Source organism: Hippichthys cyanospilos, chromosome 2 (genome assembly GCF_059441005.1).
Source record: "Hippichthys cyanospilos isolate Australia breed blue-spotted pipefish chromosome 2, RoL_Hcya_1.0, whole genome shotgun sequence".
Lineage (NCBI taxonomy): Eukaryota > Metazoa > Chordata > Actinopteri > Syngnathiformes > Syngnathidae > Hippichthys > Hippichthys cyanospilos.
The window spans coordinates 16,528,860-16,549,858 of NC_142370.1; the positions used below are offsets into that span (position 1 = coordinate 16,528,860).

A 20,999-nucleotide genomic window follows, 5' to 3' on the forward strand; every position below is an offset into this window, starting at 1 on the left:
GGATGCCTCCAGGATGTCCCCCTGGTGAGGTGTTGAGGGCATGTCTCACCGGGTGGAGGTCCCGGGGACGACCCAGGACACACTGTGGAGGGCCTATGTCTCTTGGCTGGCCTGGGAACGCCTCAGGATCCTCCCGGAGTAGCTGGACGAAGTGGCCGGGGAGAGGGAAGTCTGCGCTTTCCTGCTCAAGCTGCTGTCCCCGCAACCCGACTCCAGATAAGCGGAAGATAATTGATGAATGGATGGATGGACAGACGGACGAACGTACGGGTGGACGAATGGATGGATGGATGGATGGTAAATAACATGTGGTGACTGAAAGCAAAATCTACGACTATTGGTAAAATTTAAATAATTAGATATGACATAATATTTTTGCTGAAAGTACATCAATGCATATGTGCTACCAAAATCATTTTGACCTTCCTGTTGTCTGATTGAACATCACTGTACATCAAATTAGTATTCATTATTATTAATCACTGTGACTATGTGTAGCTAATGGTACACTGCAGTGCTACTAGATCAGCATTGCGAATGGCAATTTGTTCTCAACTGCGTCAGAAAAAGAAGTGAAATGTCATACAATGTCAATTCCAATTCCAACATCCTGAAAGATGCTTAAAAAAATATTTGTGTCATATACAACATGGCAATGGTCATAGTCATATTGTAATACAGCAAATTACTGTCAAAACACTATAACATATTGTAACATGTTAAAATATGGAACTCTCTCAACTTCACTTGATTCAGAATCTAACTCCTTGTCTTTGTACTTGTTGCCGGGGTTCTTGCAAATAGGCAGTAAATGTTTCCGTTTTCCCCCATTTGTTATATGTAGCCGGGTTTTTTTCTTCATCAAAATCGAATTTTTCAAAACCTCCGGCCAAAGTGAAGATATGCCCAAGCCTCCGGTTTTGTGGTTGCGTGTGACCAGCTTCAAAGGAGATCTGCGTCATCGCGCTACTCTTTTTGTTTCCCGATGAAGACGTGGATTCCGGTGACGTCAGAGGCATCATTTTTTTCTGATTGGACGGAATTTGCGACATTACTGCCGCCTGGCGATTCGACATGCTTGCACATAAATTTGAAACAGCACTATGCGGTTTCATACAGACAAGACTTAAAACAAAACAAACAAAAAAAAAAAAAAACAAGGACGTCAAGGGTGAGTCTATGCAGATTTAAATTAGCCGGTTACATGTAGGCGAAGCCTAAGCCTTGCACATTTCATAACACCATTATTTCAACATACAGTAGTATCCATTGGTATTCTGTGTGACTGATGATGTTCATCTCGTTGAATGTAGGTGAGAGACCAGAACCAGACGCTCTGGTGGCAAATACTGAGCCATTGAACTATTCAGAGTTACATTCAAATCAGCTGGACCAGAGCCCATTTTGCCTCATCAAAACTCAGGCCATCAAATCATGTGCTACGCCATTAGTGACTTTCAAACGTACACAGTTTCTGGTATGACCAATAGAATGGAATAAAATAGAATAGAATAGAATAGAATAGAATAGAATAGAATAGAATAGAATAGTGGTTCTCAAATGTAGGTACGAGTACTCCTGGGGGCATGTGGTGGTACTTCAGGGATTATGTGAAATTTTAACAGGGTTTCTCCAGGAATCAGCAAATAATTGTATGCTTTTTAAAGCTGTGATTGTGTTATATCCTTTGCAAAACGCTGTATTTATTATGCTAAATTGTATACAGATGATCATAAGTGCTTCTAAAGTTTTGTAACTAATCAGACACGGATGGCACAAAACTTTTATATCAAGTGTTTTTTTTTCCTATCCAAAAGTGCTTTGCAATGGTTGGGAGGTACTTGGCTGAAAAAATATGCCACCGAGGGTGCATCCCTGGAATAGAATATAATACAATATTTTTTCATTGACGTTCGAGATGGAATATTGACTTTGGCTCACCAGCAGAGAAGACAGACAACAATAAAATACAAAAAAACCCATAAAAAAACAGATCCTGCCATTCATGAAACTTGTAATTGAAAACAACAAAAACAAACATAAAACGGAAGTGAGACATGACAAAAAAAATAAATGAACAAAAGTCACAGAAAAAAACAATTTCACATTCAATATTGTCTGTGGCCAGATTCCCTCATCATAAAACTTTTGAGACTCCTGTTGTGAATGCACTTTTCTTTATCATCCATTCATTTTGAGGTGCAATTTCCAACAAGCAGGACAATTTGTGAATATTTCCCATTCCCAAATGGCCTGAGATTTGTAGCCACACCTACTATTTCGGTGTCACATCATACTATCACAAAAAAATATATTTGTAGTTAAGCAGAACATTGCTAAGATCTTGAGCAAAGGAATGCTCAAGCAACGGAGACATCAAAATACACGACAGGAGAAATAAAGGGGGCAGAGGGGACGAGGGAGGGGTGAAGTTCTGTGGCAAATATCCAAGCAGGAAAACCATGGCAATTTATTTAATTTACATTCAAATCTATTTCCAGCAACAGGAAAGAACAGACCGTTGGCGCCGTGCCCACAAACAAGCGAAGATGAGCGAAAAAAGAAATGTTTTATGTTTTGGAGTTGAAAATAATACCTTTTATTTGATGGCTTTACATATCCCAACCTATTCATTTCTGTCCACATTTGGTCTCAGCAAGACAGTGACAGTTAACAATAACGTGTTTTTGCATCCCACTCGAACACATGCGATACAGTATCCCTGGAAAGGCAAAGTTGTCCTCTACTGAGCATACCAAGACATACAGTAGTACAGTAGCTTCAGTGAGTAAAAAGGGCTTGGTTTCGGGGGATGTCCAAGAGCACCCATGATGAACATGAATGCCGCTTATTTACGCTTGCCCAGGACCAAGACAACAACGCGGTTCAATTTTTAAGGATTGTCCAATTTCTTAAAGTGTACCTGTCCTGCTCAGAAGGAAACAATGTATAATTTATCAATGAAAACTGCATCCTATCCTGTTTTTGTTTTTCTTTTTTTTATGTTATTTTATTATAGCAAGGTTAAAAATCACTTGGAGTTAACTGCTAGAAGGCAGTGTCGGTCCATGCATATCCCACTCAGGCCTTCAGTGATGTCCTACTTAGTCTGACTGGAATAAAAATCCCTCATAATACCATCATTTATGGAAAAATCAAACACACAAGCTCACCTATGCTTCACTGGACGTTGTACTGTATCACCTTAATGGTGTACAACACAGGCTATTTTCATTATTTGTATTTAAACATCGATAAACCCGCATTCGCAATTAAAACTGTCAAAACTCAAATAAAAATAAAAAATAAAAGGGTATTTCTAATTATTTGTCCATAAAGTGTCAAGTCCATCAAGAGCAGGCAACCTTCAACAAGATTAATTACAACTCACAGAAGAACAACAATATGTTCACAAAACCAACTATTTCTTGAAATCTTTGTCATTTGTTCTTGAAAACAGGCCCTCATGCGACAGAGACTATTCGAGTACTACCACTTAACACCTTGCATAAGAGCAAGAATTTATATGCTGATATATATATATATATATATATATATATATATATATATATATATATATATATATATATATATATATACAGAAATGACACGGCCTCGTTGATAGCCATCTTTCCTTCCTTCCATCTCCCCTTCAGTGTGCATCATTTATTGTGCATCATTCACCAATCTGTGTAAATGTCACAATTTTCAATCAGTCAACACTAATCCAACTGATGGAGGCAAAACTGATGGATCGAAGGATGTTTTCTCATTATTGACTCAAAAATTCTGAGATTTACTCAGATCTGCCAAAATGTGAACAAGAATATGACACACATTTAATGGGAGTGGGTGAGCAAGTATAGCTGTTTCCGTAATGCGTCAGCAAATAATTGTCTTGAGTTGTTTTAAGCTTGTTTGACATTTTTATTGATATATTATGAAAAAAAACATTCTCCAAAGCACTTCGCAACACTTTAAGAAAAGAGTAGCTTTAAAGGCTGTGCTCTGGGAGATGGAAGGTAGCAGATGTTGTTCGTAGTGCCAGCAAGAAGTGTGACACACTCTACTGTAAGAAAGGTATCAAGATAAATAATCGAAATAAAGGTGTCAATCATGCCAAGAGACCTCATGCCCGCGCTTGTGGCGTACAATTCTATTTGTGAGAGTGTGGGGCTGTGAGCCAGGGTGCGACCCATTAGGCTGTTCTGACAAAACTGCTACCATGGAAACGTTCAGGTACATCTCAGCACCACCCTTCCGTTCACAAAAGTGGAAGCTGATGGATGAACGTGATTCCAAATCTTACCTGATTTATGGAAATGGCTACGATGCTTCAATTTGAAACACGCACGTTTGAGCAGTTGCCACCTTTTTTTCTGCATGTTAAGTTTCAACCGCCACCCCAAAGATTTGTTTTTTCTTTCAGCAGGTGAGCAGCATGATTCCTTTCAGCAAAACAAGAATTACTGGTGCTAATCTCCCCAACGATTTTTATACTTACTCTAAATTATTGAACTACCGTGGAGAAAACAAAATCTAAGTGTACGTGTCGAGACATGTTTTGATGCAGGTTTAAGCTTCCTGAGCTCTGCTGGGTATTTGTGGTCGACGATCCAAGTCCTAACAGAGGGAATGAGTGTTCACTCAGCAGCCAGAATGTCACAGCCAAATTCTTTCTTCTTATCACCAATGAAAAGCTTTTTTATGAGAAGGCCTAAATGGCGCCGTCAGACAAGTTCTTTTACAGTGACATGGCCAGATTTTCTAAAAGGCCACCCGTGGAACTCCTCATTCCGCAGGTTCCAGGAGCAAAACAAAACAGCGCAGTGATCCACATAGAGAAATCTGCAGGAGGGGAACGTATACACAGTCGATGTTTACTTCCTTGTCTGGGACTTGCTGTCTCAAGTGCCGATGCCCCGCGCTCCATTTTGTATTTCCATGAGTTTGTAACTTCTGGCATTGAAATTATATAACAACAGCCTGCTTGGAAAACAGTCAGCGCAGGGTATCGTAAATGTTAAATCTGTTCAATTTTTTTTCTGCTCGCATATCCATATGTGTTGTCGGCTGTATGAGTGCTGTACTAAGTGACGCTCGTTTCCTCCCCAGAGAGACTATAGACCAGTGGTCCCCAACCCCCGGTCCGCAGACCGGTACCGGTCCGTGGATCAGCTGGTACCGGGCCGCGCGGGCTGCACCCGAAATAATGTTTTGGTGATGATTTAGTTCAATGGTACGTGCACGCCGAATGCGAACGAGGCGAAAAAGTGGAGAGTTTTGTATTGTAGTCAATGGAGTTCGCGTGACTAGGCGCGAATGCACGTTGGGCGACGCCATGGACGCAAATGGAGAGACGCAAATGGAGCGACGCGATTTGGCTGCGCGCGGTCACGAGAAGCGAAATTTCGCCTTCCATGTAAAGTTTTTTTTTTTTTTTAACTTTTTCACAGCCAATCAACTTCGGGAACATTCAACGGCTAACACAGGGGGCAGGACTGAATCACTGACTGAATTTGCGGTCACCGGGAACAATTCAACACGGCCAGCTGAGCTTTCAATACAAAACAGAGCCAAGCAAGAGCATTCACCTGGCTTGTAGAAAGGCGGAAGCGAGAACTTGGGACAACTGGTATGTGCAGCGTTTGCTTCACTTAACAGCTGTTGAACCGTAGTTAGTGTGCTAAGTTAACCATAGCGCAGCGTTGTCAGCACAATAATTAACACGGTCTCGGCCACTGCGAGATTGCGGCATTGAACACCTTTGGCGCCGCCTCTGGCCGCTGTTGATGATACATATATTACATACATAGTGAGAAGAACGACGTTGCTTTTAAAGCAGCCAGACTTCTGTCGATATCTATTTTAAGTTATTGTTAATTATTTTGAGTGTTGACAGCATCACGTATAATGACAAGTTTTTTTTTTTTTTTTTGCTGATGCGAGTTCCTTGAGGTTTAAATGTGTAGCCTGTGTAGCCCAGTAATGCGTGCGTGTGCACATGAGGGCTATTTATTCAAGAGTCCGACGTCACTGAAGGCGGATTGCCACTGAATCCTCCAAAGGCTCGTGTCCAAGAAATTTACAAGGCCTGCTACCTTCACAGTTTATAGTTTGGCTTGTAAATTTGTACTAACATGCAAAATTTCATCGGCAAACTGTTTGTTGGTAAACTTTTTTTTTTTAAACAAGATTTACTCACCCAAGTGCAGATGCATTGTACAAGTCGCTTATAGCTGTATACAAATATCAACACTAAGCACCAAGACTGACATGCGACAGCCAGCATGCTGCCCCAGATACCCAGAGAAGCATGAATAAAAATATTTAAAAAAAAAATACAAGGCATAGAAATAGTAAAAAAAAAAAAAAAATTCGGTTTTATGGTCTAAGATTATTCATATTATATATTAATAACATTTTAAAAATGAAATTGACTTTCTTTATATTATATTATTACATTATATTATATTAATTCACAATTACTATTATTATTTCACAATTACTGAAATTTGTTTTGTTTGCTGGCGACACTAATATTTTTTGTTCCGGTGAGAATTTGGAGACAATAACTGCTGAAATAAATAGATTGAAACCATGGTCTGACAAAATAAATTATAATTAAATATAAGCAAAATTACGCTAATGTTGTTTCAGAGGCATACAATAGATTGTTTGGTTGAACTAATATTAAACAATATTAGAACAATAATAGTACTGAAAATTAAATTTCTTGGTGTGATTTTGGTTCATAAAGTCTGCAGGAAATGTTAATGTTAAATACATACGAGCTAAATTGGCAAAGTGCGCTGCAATTCTGTAGAAATGAAAACATATCCTTGACTACAAATCACTGCACACTCTCTATACTCGGGGTGCCCAAGTCCTGTCCTTGAGAGCCAGTATCTGGTCTGTTTTACGTATTTTCCATTTTGCAAAGCTCGCTTATTAGCTGAACATTAGAATCAGGTGTATTGGATGAGGGTTACATGAAAAATATGGTGGATTAGAGCTCTTGATGACTGGTCTTGGGCACCCCAGCTCTCTACCATTTACTATTTATGCCATATCTGACTTAGTGTGTCGCAGTTTGGGATGATACTTCCGAAGCCACTCTGCAACTGATATGTACGATACAATACAGAAAAGTCATGTTTCTGTCACCTTCTGTTGGTGTTTTGGATGGGGGAGTTTGGGTTATGTGTTTACTTAGGGGTTTCTGTTCATTTCCGTTTAGGGGTTCTTGTCCTAAGTACTTGTTGTGTTTACCTCGCGTGAGTCTTTGTGTGATCTGTTCCACTTATCGTCTGTGTGTACCTGCCCCCCCCCCCCCCCCCCTCCGTGTCCTATCCAATCAGCGTCATCTGCCTCTTGTTCTTTTCCAGCTTTTGCGTGTTGTCTTGATTTGTGTTTAACGAATTTAAGTTTCTGTTCTGTTCAAGCTAGTTGTCGGCATGCAAAACATTCAAAGCACTTGTCACTCTGATGTGATGTTTTTTCAAATTGTAGACACAATGCCACCGCCTCTCTAAAGAGCCACATGAGAGCCTTTGGTTCAGTTGCTCAAATTCACGGGTGCAAAGTTATTTGTGCCCCCTGCGTGAATCGTTGACTTCACCCAACAGTTGTCGGCCAGACCAGTCATCACCTTTGGCCCTGGTCGTCAGGAACCAGCGGGACCGAGGGGCACAAAGCCAGATGCTGTGGCAACAAGAACAACGCTCAAGAAATGTATTGGGTGTTGGTTAAAAAAAAAAAAAAAACCCCACAGAATCCTAATCCCTCACTGGAAGCAGAGTTTGTGAGACGTAGAAAGCTTTTTTTTTTTTTTAGCTTGCCAGACAGACAGAGTGATTACCCAATCATCTTGTGACAGTGACCCCTCTATTTTAAACCACTGCGTTAACTGTGGTGAATTCTCCTGTCAGTGACTCCTGCAAATATTTCACAAGCATTCCGACTGTGCGCTGTCTGTCCTCAGAGGAGCCCAATAAATTGCCCCACCAAATACACATGCACAGTCAAACACGCACAGACACACAAACACAAAAGGATGTTTTTACGCTCGCATTCTTTTGACACCAACTGGAATCAGAATTGTGATTCGTGTGTGTTCTTTAATGCCATGGAAGCAGACTTGGTGCACAACAGTAGACAAGAGCTTGGGGAAAAGATAGCATTGCCACCTGGCCCTTTATATCAAATAGTCTTTAAAGTTGGAATTCTCAACTGGTGGACCGCAAGTACAAATGTGGGGTATGATTTGTTGGAGCTGATAGTTTTCATTCAATTGATTAGACATTATAATCCAAAGTAGAACATTTTGTGGCAATCTATTGTTGAATATTAAAAACAGAACAGAGACCCACGCGTGTCATATTGAATGAGGCGCATTTAAAGTACATTTGCTTTGTTTGACTGCTACTAAAGTATGTTACAAGTTCACAGCCAGTAGAAAATGTGTATGTCTGGACAAGAGCCCTGCTTTTACTTAAAGGCTTCTATTCATAGAAGCTCACGCACAAAAAAGGAGGTTTTCTTGCAGCATAAAAAAAATCAACTAAACACACAAAAGTGAATTTCAGCAGTTTCTGACAGCCGCTCTCTTGCATTCCTCAGATGAAGCCTGAAAGATATTCAAATATACAGACTTCTCAGACTATCTGATCAAACAGAGCCTGAACTGCTAATTCAGTTATTTAGGAAAAATCACAGATATGTAAAATTTGATTATTCTGCCCCTCTAGTAATGCAAATTTGATCAAAGTTTTTTTCTTCTTGGAATGAGGAGTTGGACCATTCTTCACAAAGGTTTTAAAGTCTCTTCCTTCCCACGGACAGTTTCTCGTTCCAAAATTCAGAATAATTCATGCTTGTTGAATTCTTGTCATCATTGTCGCATGTTTGCATGATGCACGTTGAGAAATAAATACCATAATCCAACGAATCCATTCAAAGGACAAATCATGTGCAAGCCACCTAGGTAGTGACACTCGAACGGTTTTAGTGGCTATAACATGTCTGCACCCCCGATTGGAACACCAGACTTTTGTAAAACAAAAAAATTAGACCAAGATGAGACCAAGTTTTTTTTGTTGTTGTTGTTGTTTTTTTTTAAACCAATGTTGTCACTGATAACCTGAGCAACACAAATGAAAACGATTTACAAAAAGGGATGAAAACATAAGAGTTGTTGGACAAGTGAGCACTCATAAATGAATTTTGGTTATGCTCAAAACTAATCAATCCGATTCAAAATAACATCTGTTAAACAGGAGTCGGCCCGTCCTGAAGGACTACCAAAATACTTCAGGCTTTTCCTGACATTTATTCTTTCCTTTCTATCAGAGGCCTTAAGAGTGTGTGCTGCAATTGACTGGTATTTTTTTCTGTAACCGTTTGGCATTCCATTATTCCATCCACCTTGACGAAGGACCAAGCTCCTATGAAAGGGCAACAGCCCAAAGCATATTGCTGCCACCACCAAGCTTCGCTGTCAGTAAGGTGTTCATTTTCGTGTGTGTGTCTGGTTCTTTAACCATGATACCTTTCAGAATCATGGTCAAAAAAGTTCACCCATGGTTTCATCGGACTGCAGCACATTTTCCCATCTTATCCCATATTCCAGACATATAACGAAGACAGTATGTTATTGTCACATGTACTAAACATCCCTCTGATGTTTAAGAAGCTCAAAGCATGGATTTTGCTGAAAGATGTACCTTCAAAATTGTCTTTTGCTTTATCTAATTTATTTTTATTAACAAAGGACTGGCATTTTTTGCATGGATCCGATATCCAACGTAAATGTGACCAAAATAGCCAAAGGCTACAGATTGCTTTTGTGTGTTTCATAGTCCTTCATGCAGAGGCATCTTGATAATGTTGTTTATTTTCCGGAATTGGCAGCCAAGGAGTTTCCCCACCCATCACTGATTAAAAGGCTGAGAATGACATCGCCTGCCTGGAAATGCTTTTATAGCTCTAGTATGGATAACATTGCTCAGATGCTGAAATATATACTCTATTTTGTCACTCTACAAACCCATTTACAGCAAAAATAAATAAATAAATGCATAAATAATACACTATATCTGGTATTGCTCGCTTGCTTTGTAAACCTGTGCGGTAAAGAGTGCGTGGAATCAGGCTCTTGGGGCGTTCACAGGTGCAATTACAGAAGTAATTATCTCCTCTTCTTATAAATAGGTGGAGACAGCTTGCCTGACATGTAGCAACACATGCTCGATACAGTTGTCACATAGTGTGGGATGCTCCTGGCACACGACTGTAGAAGTAGGCAAATCTTATTCACGGGAAAAAGTATCTGCTTAGTCATAATAATAAATATTAATTAAGGGTGCTTGATAAGGCTTCTCACGCAAGTTATTGTATGCATTTATGTCAGGCTCCCATTTTTAACATGAGTTTGATATTATTGGCTAATTCTGAACATAGCTGCATCTCCAGTTAAAGGAAGATTTGCACACATGACCAAATGTATAATTTTATTTCCCCAGTAGTCATTTTATTTCAGTTGAGTTGTACAGGATTTAGGAAATGTATCGGTGTACAAAGTTCGAAAATTACTTTTCCTGTTTTTTGTAGTTTTTATATCACAAAACCATTTAAATGAGGACTTTGATAAGTTCCTTCCGAATATCGACACCCCAATATCTTGTGCCACACCACATGCATTAAATCAGGGGTCATAAAATGACCCACAGGATGCTTTAAAATAAAATGCAGGATATCCCCTAATGTATGAAACAAACGGCCTTGGAAAGCTTTTATTGCGAAGTTACTCCTGGAGGCAAGGTTGTGACAATGATTAGTACTTGAAAATCTTTACCTCCCAGCGTGAGCAGCATTCAATGTAAACAGTGCTATGTTCGTATTTTCTTAGTTTCTTTTTTTTTCAGTTGATTTTTTTTTTTTTTTTTTTCATGTAGTGCGATGTTGACTAACAAACCCTAGGCGGACCCCCGGTTGACCGCGAGCGACACAATGGAAAGCCCTGCATTAAAGGATGAACTTGTCTGGTTAAAATGCTACCTGTACTACTGGCTTTTATAAGGGAAGTGTCTTTCCAATAAAGTGCAGCCCGACAAGTCCAAACATGACATTCTGATTAAGAATTGCCTTGCAATCTAAACTCGATCCACTCATATTTATCCATCCCTGGGTGCAGCAATATCACCAACTGCTTACAACTGGAACTGACACCACAGATACTCAGGGCTCAGGTAACCAATCGGGGTTCAGCTGGCAAAGGCCGCATGACCAAACACCGAAAACAGGTGAGCCGTGATTGGTCGTTACTTGAGCCGTCTGAGAACTGTGATGTCACTTTCAATCAACAGAAAGTGACAAAAATGTCCACCCCTTGAAATTGATAAAGTAGGTGGATGTTGCTGCTTACTTCAAATTTCTTCAAATCACAAATGCAATATATAATCAGAATGCCATGTTTAGACTAGTGTGGGGACATGAGCCAAATCAACACAAAATCACATTTGGGTTTGACTCCCCCTTTAATACTCAAGTTGCTAAATGTGTAATTCCTCAAGCCCCAAAAGGTGATAGTGATAGAAATAGGAGACAAAAAACTTGCTCTCGCTGTTCAAAAAGAAAAGATCGTCATCTTAATTATTTCATATATGTTATATCACAATATAGAACGTAGGACCAAAATAATGATCTCGTGTGAACAAGATGAAGCTAGATTCTCCCGAGGGCATCAAAGGAACTTTGTTGCTACAAATTCAGCAAATACATGGGCTGAATATAATGAAGGACAACCAGACCTGCCTTTAAACATTAATGACTTTTTTTTTTTTTCACGAATGGAGGACATTGTTATAAGTTATGAAATATAAAATGTATCGTTTTCCATTGTGTATGAAATATTTATGTGTGGTGAAACTAGAAAAAAACCAAAATAGATACAGGGGGGAAAGCAGTCATTTCCATTACAAACAATGCAAGTCTATTAGCAAAAGGCAACATTTAAGATTTCCTGAACTTCTTATACTTATTCTGCTTATGTGTATTTGACATTGCATCTGCTTGGTAAAGTAAAATTGAGTATGTCACTTAGTTTTACTTAATTGTATTGAAAAGACAGACTCTCTTGTATCAAAATGTTTGATTTCCTGTTTTGTGGCCTTTCATTACACATCTCATTGCCATTGCTAACAAAATTGAGAGGAAAAAATGCTCACTAGGCGAAAGTCTCACTATATTTGCTAAAGCATAATGAAGCAGCAGGGTGACAATGTTTTTTCCTCTGACTTTTGTGGCATAGTTTGCCAGGTCATGTTTGTTAGGTTAACAGCAAGGATTACTCAAACTACTCAGATTACTAGGATTCCTCTTAGTAGTAGTCATGAAGTAGCCGTTGTTGCCTTTAGATTATGCCACGGTAAAAAGCACCCGTGAATGACTTCATCCGCCACAAGCAACCAAGATGTTCAATCAGCACAACCTTTCCTGTTCAGGAAATAGCAGTGATGTTTCCTACCGATTTAGATATCCACAGGAGTGTCCCAAATATGAGCCGCAGTCCCATTTAGCAGTCCTCTCATAGCGTTCCCGTTTTTAGTCCAATTTTCTCTTCCACAGGCGACTTCTTTGAGTGACTCTGTCAGCCACTGCAACTGTACCTCAAGTCTCAACAAGGTCGTTCCTCTATTTTGGAAGCAAAAGAGGTCAAAGGACATGCGCGGCAGAGGATTGCGTGTGTTGTGTGTGTGTGGGTGTGTGTGTGACGATGTTGACATACTATGAGAGGCATGCACCCATAGGCTTAAGGGAAGTATTTCACGCGACGTGTTTCTACGTGCACGGTGTCGGCGTCTTTCCTCATTCGTAGGGCAACCCGTGGTGTTCTTCTACTTCCTTACACATCTGCCTGATTGATGAGCACTGCTAATCCGTGCATGTAATTGTCTTTTCTGGGTAAACGGGCTTAGCCTCTGTCATTTTCTTTCCGCTCTTTATGTTATTTGCATGGGCTTGAATGCTAATGAACTCAGGCAGGTGTACAATTCTTAAGTTATTGCGCTTTCAAGCAGCGTGAGTGGAAGAATATCCCTTACTTCTTGATGGCTTGCCACAATCGTGCCATAACTTCCCAAGCACATATATTGATTGCATTTGAAGATTTATTGCATTTTATTGCCTTGAATTTGTGAAAAAAAAACTACAATACTGCGGATAAGCGGCTATAGAAAATGGATGGTTGCGGTGCCCAATTTACCTCTAAAAAATGTTGGGTCCTTGGGACTCGCAATACTAAATAACTAAGGGTCCCGACAGAAATGTATGGAGTCCCAAAAATCGTGCAATAAAAAGGACAAATTAAGTCCAAGGTTTAAATTGCATTGTTAAGACGTGAACAAAAACCAATAACAGATAGTAACAAATGAAAAATTAAATATACTGTATGGTCCACAACTTGATGATAGGGAAAAAGGTTTTTCCTCCTGAAGGTAGACCTTTTGAGAACGACTGCACCATCCAGAGCAGGAGTGTCAAACTCATTTAATCTTGGGGCAGCATGGTGGAAAATCTATTCCAAAGTGGGTGGGGCCAATAAAATCATGGTATATATTTATATAACTTAAAATAAATAAATCAAATTTACTATACTGTCCAAAATAAAGCAAGTACAACATCACTATTAATCATAAAATATTAACTGTTCTGTCCACCCAATATGTTAAGGTGGTTTTCGTCAAGGTAGACAGACAGCGAACAGCAAAATGAGGGCAACTTCTTTAATAGTCGTGTTGTTCTCACTCATTTTTATTTTGTAAATCTGCAAAGAATATATACCAAACGTAAGTATACATATGCGAAAATCACATCTTACCAAATGTAGACAACTGTGAAGATTAAATCAAACATACAACCACAAATAATGTTCTCTTCAATATGAAATGCTAATGGGCTAACGCGAAAATGCTAACAAGCCAACACATGCAAAGGCAGCACCGTTTAACATGCTGATATAAACTAACATTAGCCAGCTTATGATCTATTATGACACGAATGACCAACCATGGGCATATTAGGGTAAATAATATTCCACTAAAGAAAACGACTCACAGACACTCGTGGGCCAGCTCTCGTAAGGACGGACAACAGCGTGTGGCATCGACATAACTGCTCCCAACTGGAACGCCTCCCCCTCCCCATCAGAAATGCATTCCCAACAGCGGCCAGAAGCGGCGCCAAAAAACAAAATCCAAGGCACAAGTCTAACTCTTTTAACTGTTCCAGAACATTAACATTACTATTTATCAAGAGACATTTCAAGTTTTTCATTTATTAAAATATTCAACTCATTTTTGTACTTCACAAAATTATCTCATGGGCAAGTTTAAAACCATTTGCACGCCAAAATGTGGGCCGCATGTTTGGCACGCCTGATTCGGCAGCTATATCTGTCAATTTACATAAAATCAATGCTGCGTTCTCAAAATTATAATCTACACAGAGCCAACAAAAACAGGAGCATGTTTTATGCAGCTACACATGAAAAAATTACATTCATTAGCCGTGTGCACATGGTTTATATAGCGTTAATGCAGTAGCAATGAATTGCTATTGGAATGCAAATTGCCCCGACAGCTTGTGCAGCAAAAGAATACTGTTGGTTTGGCACAAGGAATAACCTTAGCTAACTTAGCATTAACTTAAGACAGACTTATGTCGCGTAGCTACCTAAGACTTCATTTGCCACTCTCATTCCTCACTGGTGCAGGCCAATAACTTAATGATGTCCAACTCAGAGTTAAATTTAAAGTCATCAAAATAATGAACTTACCGACTTCTTGTGACAGAATAGCATAATTGAATTCTAAGAAGAATGATTATTCATTTTTTCTTATTGGAATAATATATTGACTGTGTAAGTAAATAATTGAGAAAATATTTGGCATGAATCTTCCAATATGTTGCAGCGCAGCCCTGTGCTATCCTAAACATACTGTTAAATTAAAGTCTTAGATTGTGTAATTCTAAAACACCACTTTTCAAATGCAGATGAGTGGAACCTAAATCTTTATATCAGAGAGGGTATGTTGATATCACAGTCTTGTTAATACAGTTCAGGACCCCTGCATACATGTCTTTTTTAGCCGCATATTCACTTATTTGCTGCAAACACCCTTACCCCCAATGGTTTTTTTTTTTGTTTTTTTTTTTTAGTTGTATTTTTCTAGTGTTTTATCCCTGTTCGTTTCTGAATTTCAAGTTTTAAAGAAAAAGAAAAGAAAATTGAGAGAGAAGGCGGATGAGGGTTTCAATGCATTTTTAATGTGCATTAATTATACACAGATTTTTGCTATTCGCAGGCCTGCCTGGTCCCTATCCCCAGAGTAATACAGTATATATTGTAGAGTATTGCAGAAGAAAAGGAGAGTATAGACTTGATAAAGCCTGATTAAGTCTGCTAGCCCGTGTACAAGTGGTTGTCTTCATGCGTGTCATTTAATATAAGAAGAGTTTTACTGTCATCTTAGTTACTAAGATAGCAGCAGACCTCGACTGTGGCAAATCTTTGGCACTTACAGTATAAACTTTCATACACTAAAAATATTTCTAAAGTTTGGTCATAAGAATGGGGCAGTATGTGGGCTCGTTAGGTATCAGCCTCATTCATTAGTTGAGAGGCCAAGGGTTTCAATCTTGGCTCAAGTGTGGAGTTTGCATTGTCTTATACGTGAGATCCCACAATGTTCACTTTCTCATAGCTAGTAATGTGAGTGTAAATGGTTCTTGGATGACATGCCGTCTGAGGTGTACCACAGGTCACACTTCACCTAAACTCCAGCTATATGCTCCATCTCCCTGTGACCCTAAATAGGACAAGGTAATAGACAATCGTTTTTAAAAGTCATGTTTTGGCTTACAGATCATTTGATTTATAGTTATAATTTTATATTCCACTCAAATTTAACAAACCCCAATAAGCAATCTGTTGCCTATTTGTTCATGAGCCCTCATTCCAAGCAGCTGAGCAAAGCCTCTGTTGAGATTTCTACCCGGACCTCCCTGGAGCGCTGCCACTTGAACCTTGACCTTTTTCTCTTATTGAGGACAAAGCTGACAGTCCACAGACTGTCACTTATTAGAAAGGTTGTGCTCCACGAACCCCTGTTCTTGCCGTGTTTGACTGTGTGTGGCTCAAAACATTCTGCCCATAACTGACGTGTCCATTCTGCAGCACCTTTTAGTTGTGTCAGAGGTAAATCTGAAGTACATGACTAAACAGACCCCCAACACATCACACACAAATTGACAACCTTACCCTCTGTCAGCAAAAGCAATGCACTGATGACAGTATGTTCAGTTCGAGTGTTTGTTTGCGTTGACCTTTTGGCCCTTTGGGTTTCAACGTGAAGTGAGCAAATACAAAACATGTGAAAAATATATTCAGCTGACTAATTCAGTGGGGAAAAGCATGGTATATAAAAGGTAACATATGAAAGAACATGTTTCTGGTGGTGTAAGTAGCCTGCTGTGGTTTAACAATGCCCCCTAGTGACATGCCAAAATGACACAGTACACCAGAGAATACTGTCAATATGAAAATCGAGACTCATTCCCATGAATTTGCTGTTACAAGGCAGAAAAGGAAACGCTTTGTTTATTTACATTATGGAGACAAAGTATTTCTCTTTTGACTTAAAGTAAAAGTTCAAACGGATGTCATATTTTTTTGAAGAAGTTGTTCTCAACTTTTTTTTTTTTTTTTTTTTAACATGATGGAGGAGGAGGAATCAGATGTTTCTGAATGCATTATCAAAGGAGATCTTCACGCCGCCGACTGCTATTCTCTGTTGGTGAATAACGATACAGCACTTCCAATCAAATAGTAAGAGGCGGCCTGAATGCAAGGAGATGTAATTGGCAAAGTTTGTATAAGCGAGTCAGATCCGACATACGGTACAGCTGATGCATTTGATGAAGGCATTTATTTTTGATTGCCATCAAATCATTAATCATGGCGCAAACTCGCCCCACTAATAAAACTGTGAGTGTCGACTGGCTTGAATGCAAACCAGATGTGCTTCCTGGAAGTCTCCGAAAGCATTCAAAACGCGAGTTCTTTAAGATTTCCTATTTCCGTTGAGTCAACATTGCACAAAAAATCAACTCTGCTGTATAGTTGTTGAGATTTGCCTCACATCACAATTATGCTCTATTTTGGGGCAAAATATGTCAATATATTAACCTGATATATTTCTGCGCGTCCCTTCCCATGCAGTTGCATTAATTATAATATGCATCTCCATGCACAAGTCAGCTGCTCTTTCAGTTCTTTTTGAGTAAAACCAATCCACCTCAATGTGCGCCAGACTGAACAAAATCTGTGGAAAGATATGGATTTGTTTTTGGGGTCTGCTGCTCCATCTGAAACAGGAGCCCTTGAGACAATACGGACCATCTGTATTCTATCTGAGGGGAGTCATAACAGAGATGATGCTGCATGAGGATTTAATGACTGATTGCGGCATGCAGACAACATGAGGACCATCAAGAGCCTCATGCAAAAGCTGCACTGCGCTGTGCAAATTGATGACAAGATAACAGCAAGGTGATGGATGCGAAATGGAGACTGACTGGGAACACATGCTGACTGATAAGTGCGGTCAAAGCCTGCAGCTCCCAATCATTAATTCGACCCAAGAGGATGCCGAATTTGTGCGGAAGGAATAAGAAGTTACATCATCATCATTTACCAGCAGTATATGTGGCTTGTTAGATTGCTGCTTCAGGGAAGAATTGAAATTAAAATGTAAAATGACTTTAATAGACAGGCACATTTTGGAAGTGTCAGAGGAGCGGCATTCATGTTGCTCAAGGCTTTCAATTTATAATTATGTCGTTTAATGTGCTTTTGAAGCTTTGCTGTGCATACCTGTGGTATTGTTTGGGGTGCCATACAGTAAATCTGTACTTTGGCCGCATGGCGGAGAAATTCCATTTGATATACGAAGAAGAAACATTCATAGAAAGCTTCAAGGGGAATAGGTTGAAAATTACCGCTTGTGTGCTGTAGAAATATGTATGAATTTAACTAATGTGCACCTATCATGTAAGAAAAATTTCCCTTCTTATGATAAAAAATCAAATTACGCGTGTGAGTGGAAAAATATGAGCACCCTGTAGAGTGCTGATAAGGAAGATATACTAGCAACCAATCAGATTTGACCTCGCTTGCTGCTTGAAAAATATTGGGTCAAAGTCTCAAAATCAATAAGCTCCTTGCTTTGGAGAAGAAGAGGAAGGAAACAATCACTAAATGTTGAAAGAAGTTCAAGTTAGACTTGCAAGCCTGTTGCAAACTAACAAGTGGTTATTGCATCTGCAGGGCATGCATGAAATTGACCTAATAACATTTTATGATAAGCCTGTTAATTAATAACTTGCAATACATTAATTAAAAGGTCTGTATCTATTTCAAAAATTCTACGTTTAACAATGAGTAAGTGCAAATGGACACCAACTTACAAAAGAATTTGTTTAGACTATGTTTCGTTAGACTGTTCGTTAGTTGAATTTGTTGGTTATTGTTTGTAAAAAATGAATAAATAAATAAATAAATAAATAAATAAATAAATAAATAAATAAATAAATAAATGTCAATCGGGAAAAAAAAAACATTGGGAACTGCTCTGGGAGGAAAAGATTATCAAGTTGACCATTGTCACCATGCTACCGGGAGGAACTTCAAAACAAATGTATGGCCATTCAGTTCTGTGACTGGACTCACTACATTTCCTGCTTAAATATAATGGAGAAGATCAGCAAGCAGCACAGCACATTCTCTCTGTAGCAATTCTGGGTCATCCCTATTAGTTACCGCTGAGTAAAAGTGTCTATCCTGCCTGGGTCATTCTCCTCCTCTGGAGGGGTATAGAATAGATGGGTTTGCCTATTCTTCACTCTTGACTTGTTGTGATAAGATCAGCTGGGAATGGTGATCTGCTCAACTCCCGGGGGGGCTGCGGCTGAGGCTTCAAAAAACAATAGGGACAATGGACACCCCGGGTCCTTCTCCGGCTTCCTGCAATAAAGAAAAAGGCTCTCACATCTTAATGGCTAAAGCTGTTGGGGTGCCTACTTGACAGAGAAATACCCAGTCAGAGAGATATCTAGTCTTTGTTGGTTAGACGGTGTGAATATAACCAGAAAGGTCACCGCATTGCTTGATATGAGATTGCTTCACATATGTATGTCTTTGAGCGTATGCCGTGGTTGCACATGTGCTGGCATTGTTTTAAGTGGAACCTTCATCCGGAAGGGGGCTGCAGAGGACATAGAACAATTTGACACGCTCCCCCACAGAACGCTATAAGAGACAGAGCGGAAGAAAGGATGGGGGTCATTCTTGCCCAGCCACCTCTGTGAATTACTGGCTCCATTTAAAAACTGGCTTGTTGAAATGCCATAATTAGACTATTTAGTAAGGAATTATTGGACTTGGCTGCGTTACTGATGGGATAAACGTGGGCATGCGTGATTATTCCTCGAATCACGGATGAACCGATATGCAGGAATCTTTCAAGAAGGGATGTAAACAGCATTCTTCAACTGGGCATGCACACAAAGCTCAATTTAAATGTGAAAGACACAAAACTGTGTGTAAAATCGATCAGAATGACTTCATTTTTTGGTCAGCTCAATTGAAGAATGTTAAGCACGTCAGCCTCACGGTTCAGAGTGTCGAGTTCGAATCCAGCTCGCTCCAGCCTTCCTGTGTGGAGTTTGCATGTTCTCCGCGAGCCGTATGGGTTCTCTCCGGGCATTCCATCTTAATTGATATTAATAGAGGATATAAATTGAATTTTTAATGTAGGGTTGGAAGGAGAGACTACTGTCAAGGATGACTCTGAGACTGGTGAAACAGCGGAGTTGTCAATGGTGACAGAAAAGCTGGCTCTTTTGGAAAGAGTGGATGATCTCAGTTTTATTGCAGTTTAATTTCAGAACGTTCAGGTCAGTGAGGAAATTGCTTGAGCAAGTGGCAGAGGGTTTGGGTGTGATGTGAAGAAGGGTGTCACCAGCAGAAAAATGGGATAGGATGACTAATTTAGAGAAAACTTTGCAGACAAGGATGAGGCTGGATGATGACGAGAATGGGCCCCAGGACAGATATCTGTGGCACAACTGAGGTGACCTGGAGAGACTTGAAGGACTTGAGTTGGATCTAAGTCTGCCCTGAGAGATAAGATGTAAACCAGTTCAATGGAGACAGTGATGCCACTGGATAAAAAGTCTGATGAGAAGAATAGTATGACAAATGGTGTCAAGACTGCACTCCTGCCGTAAAGGATGAGAATGTTGAGGAGTCAAGAACCAGCTGCCATGAGGAGCTCATCTGTGTTTGTGATGAGCTCAGGTTTACAGGCTTGGCTTGGATTTCATTATGAGTTCTGTGATTGCTAAAATGTCAGGAGGTAGAAAGTGGAAGTGTGGGCGGGTGAATGTTGGCTGAAGTGCGAAGTTGAGGGCTCACTTTAAAGTTTTGTGAATGTACTTATTCTTTTCATTGAAAAATTGCATAATAGAGTTGCAGGAGGAGATTTTGTACAGGTGACAGGGATGGAGTTCTGGGATTGCGGGTATAGTTATGGCATACAAAGACTTGGGGTTTCACTTATTGGCAGTCATTATTTTGGAGTAGCCGCGGGTTTCAGCAATGTGATTGGAGTCCTAAAATGTAAAATATTATTAGTGTACATTTCTTTGTGCATAGACAGTCCAGTTTTATTTCTTTTTCTTTTTCTTTTTTTTTTAAGAAAGACATTCAAGTTGTTGAGCTCCAGCTCGGATATTGAAGGTGAAGCCAAGAGCAGAAAGGGAGAAAACAAGAAGTCTGTTAGTGGAGCAACTGTGTTCAGATTGTTTTTTTTTTTTTTTTAAAGCCCAGCATTGCATTGAGCGATCAGGTCATTAGAGCTGGAAACGCTGTGTATGTC

General features: G+C 39.6%; 1 protein-coding gene across 3 annotated transcripts in view; it reads right to left on the reverse strand.

Moving 5' to 3' along the window:
• Positions 1-12,723, reverse strand: part of LOC148427586 (neural cell adhesion molecule L1-like protein) — a 70,571-nt gene extending 57,848 nt beyond the window's left edge. The window contains exon 1 of one of the 3 annotated variants that reach the window (XM_088407334.1): positions 12,527-12,723. The gene's annotated coding sequence lies outside the window, so the exon portion shown is untranslated. The remainder of the gene's footprint in view (positions 1-12,526) is intronic. The other 2 variants (XM_088407348.1, XM_088407349.1) reach the window with 2 other exon arrangements.
• Between the last annotated feature and the right edge of the window lie 8,276 nt (positions 12,724-20,999).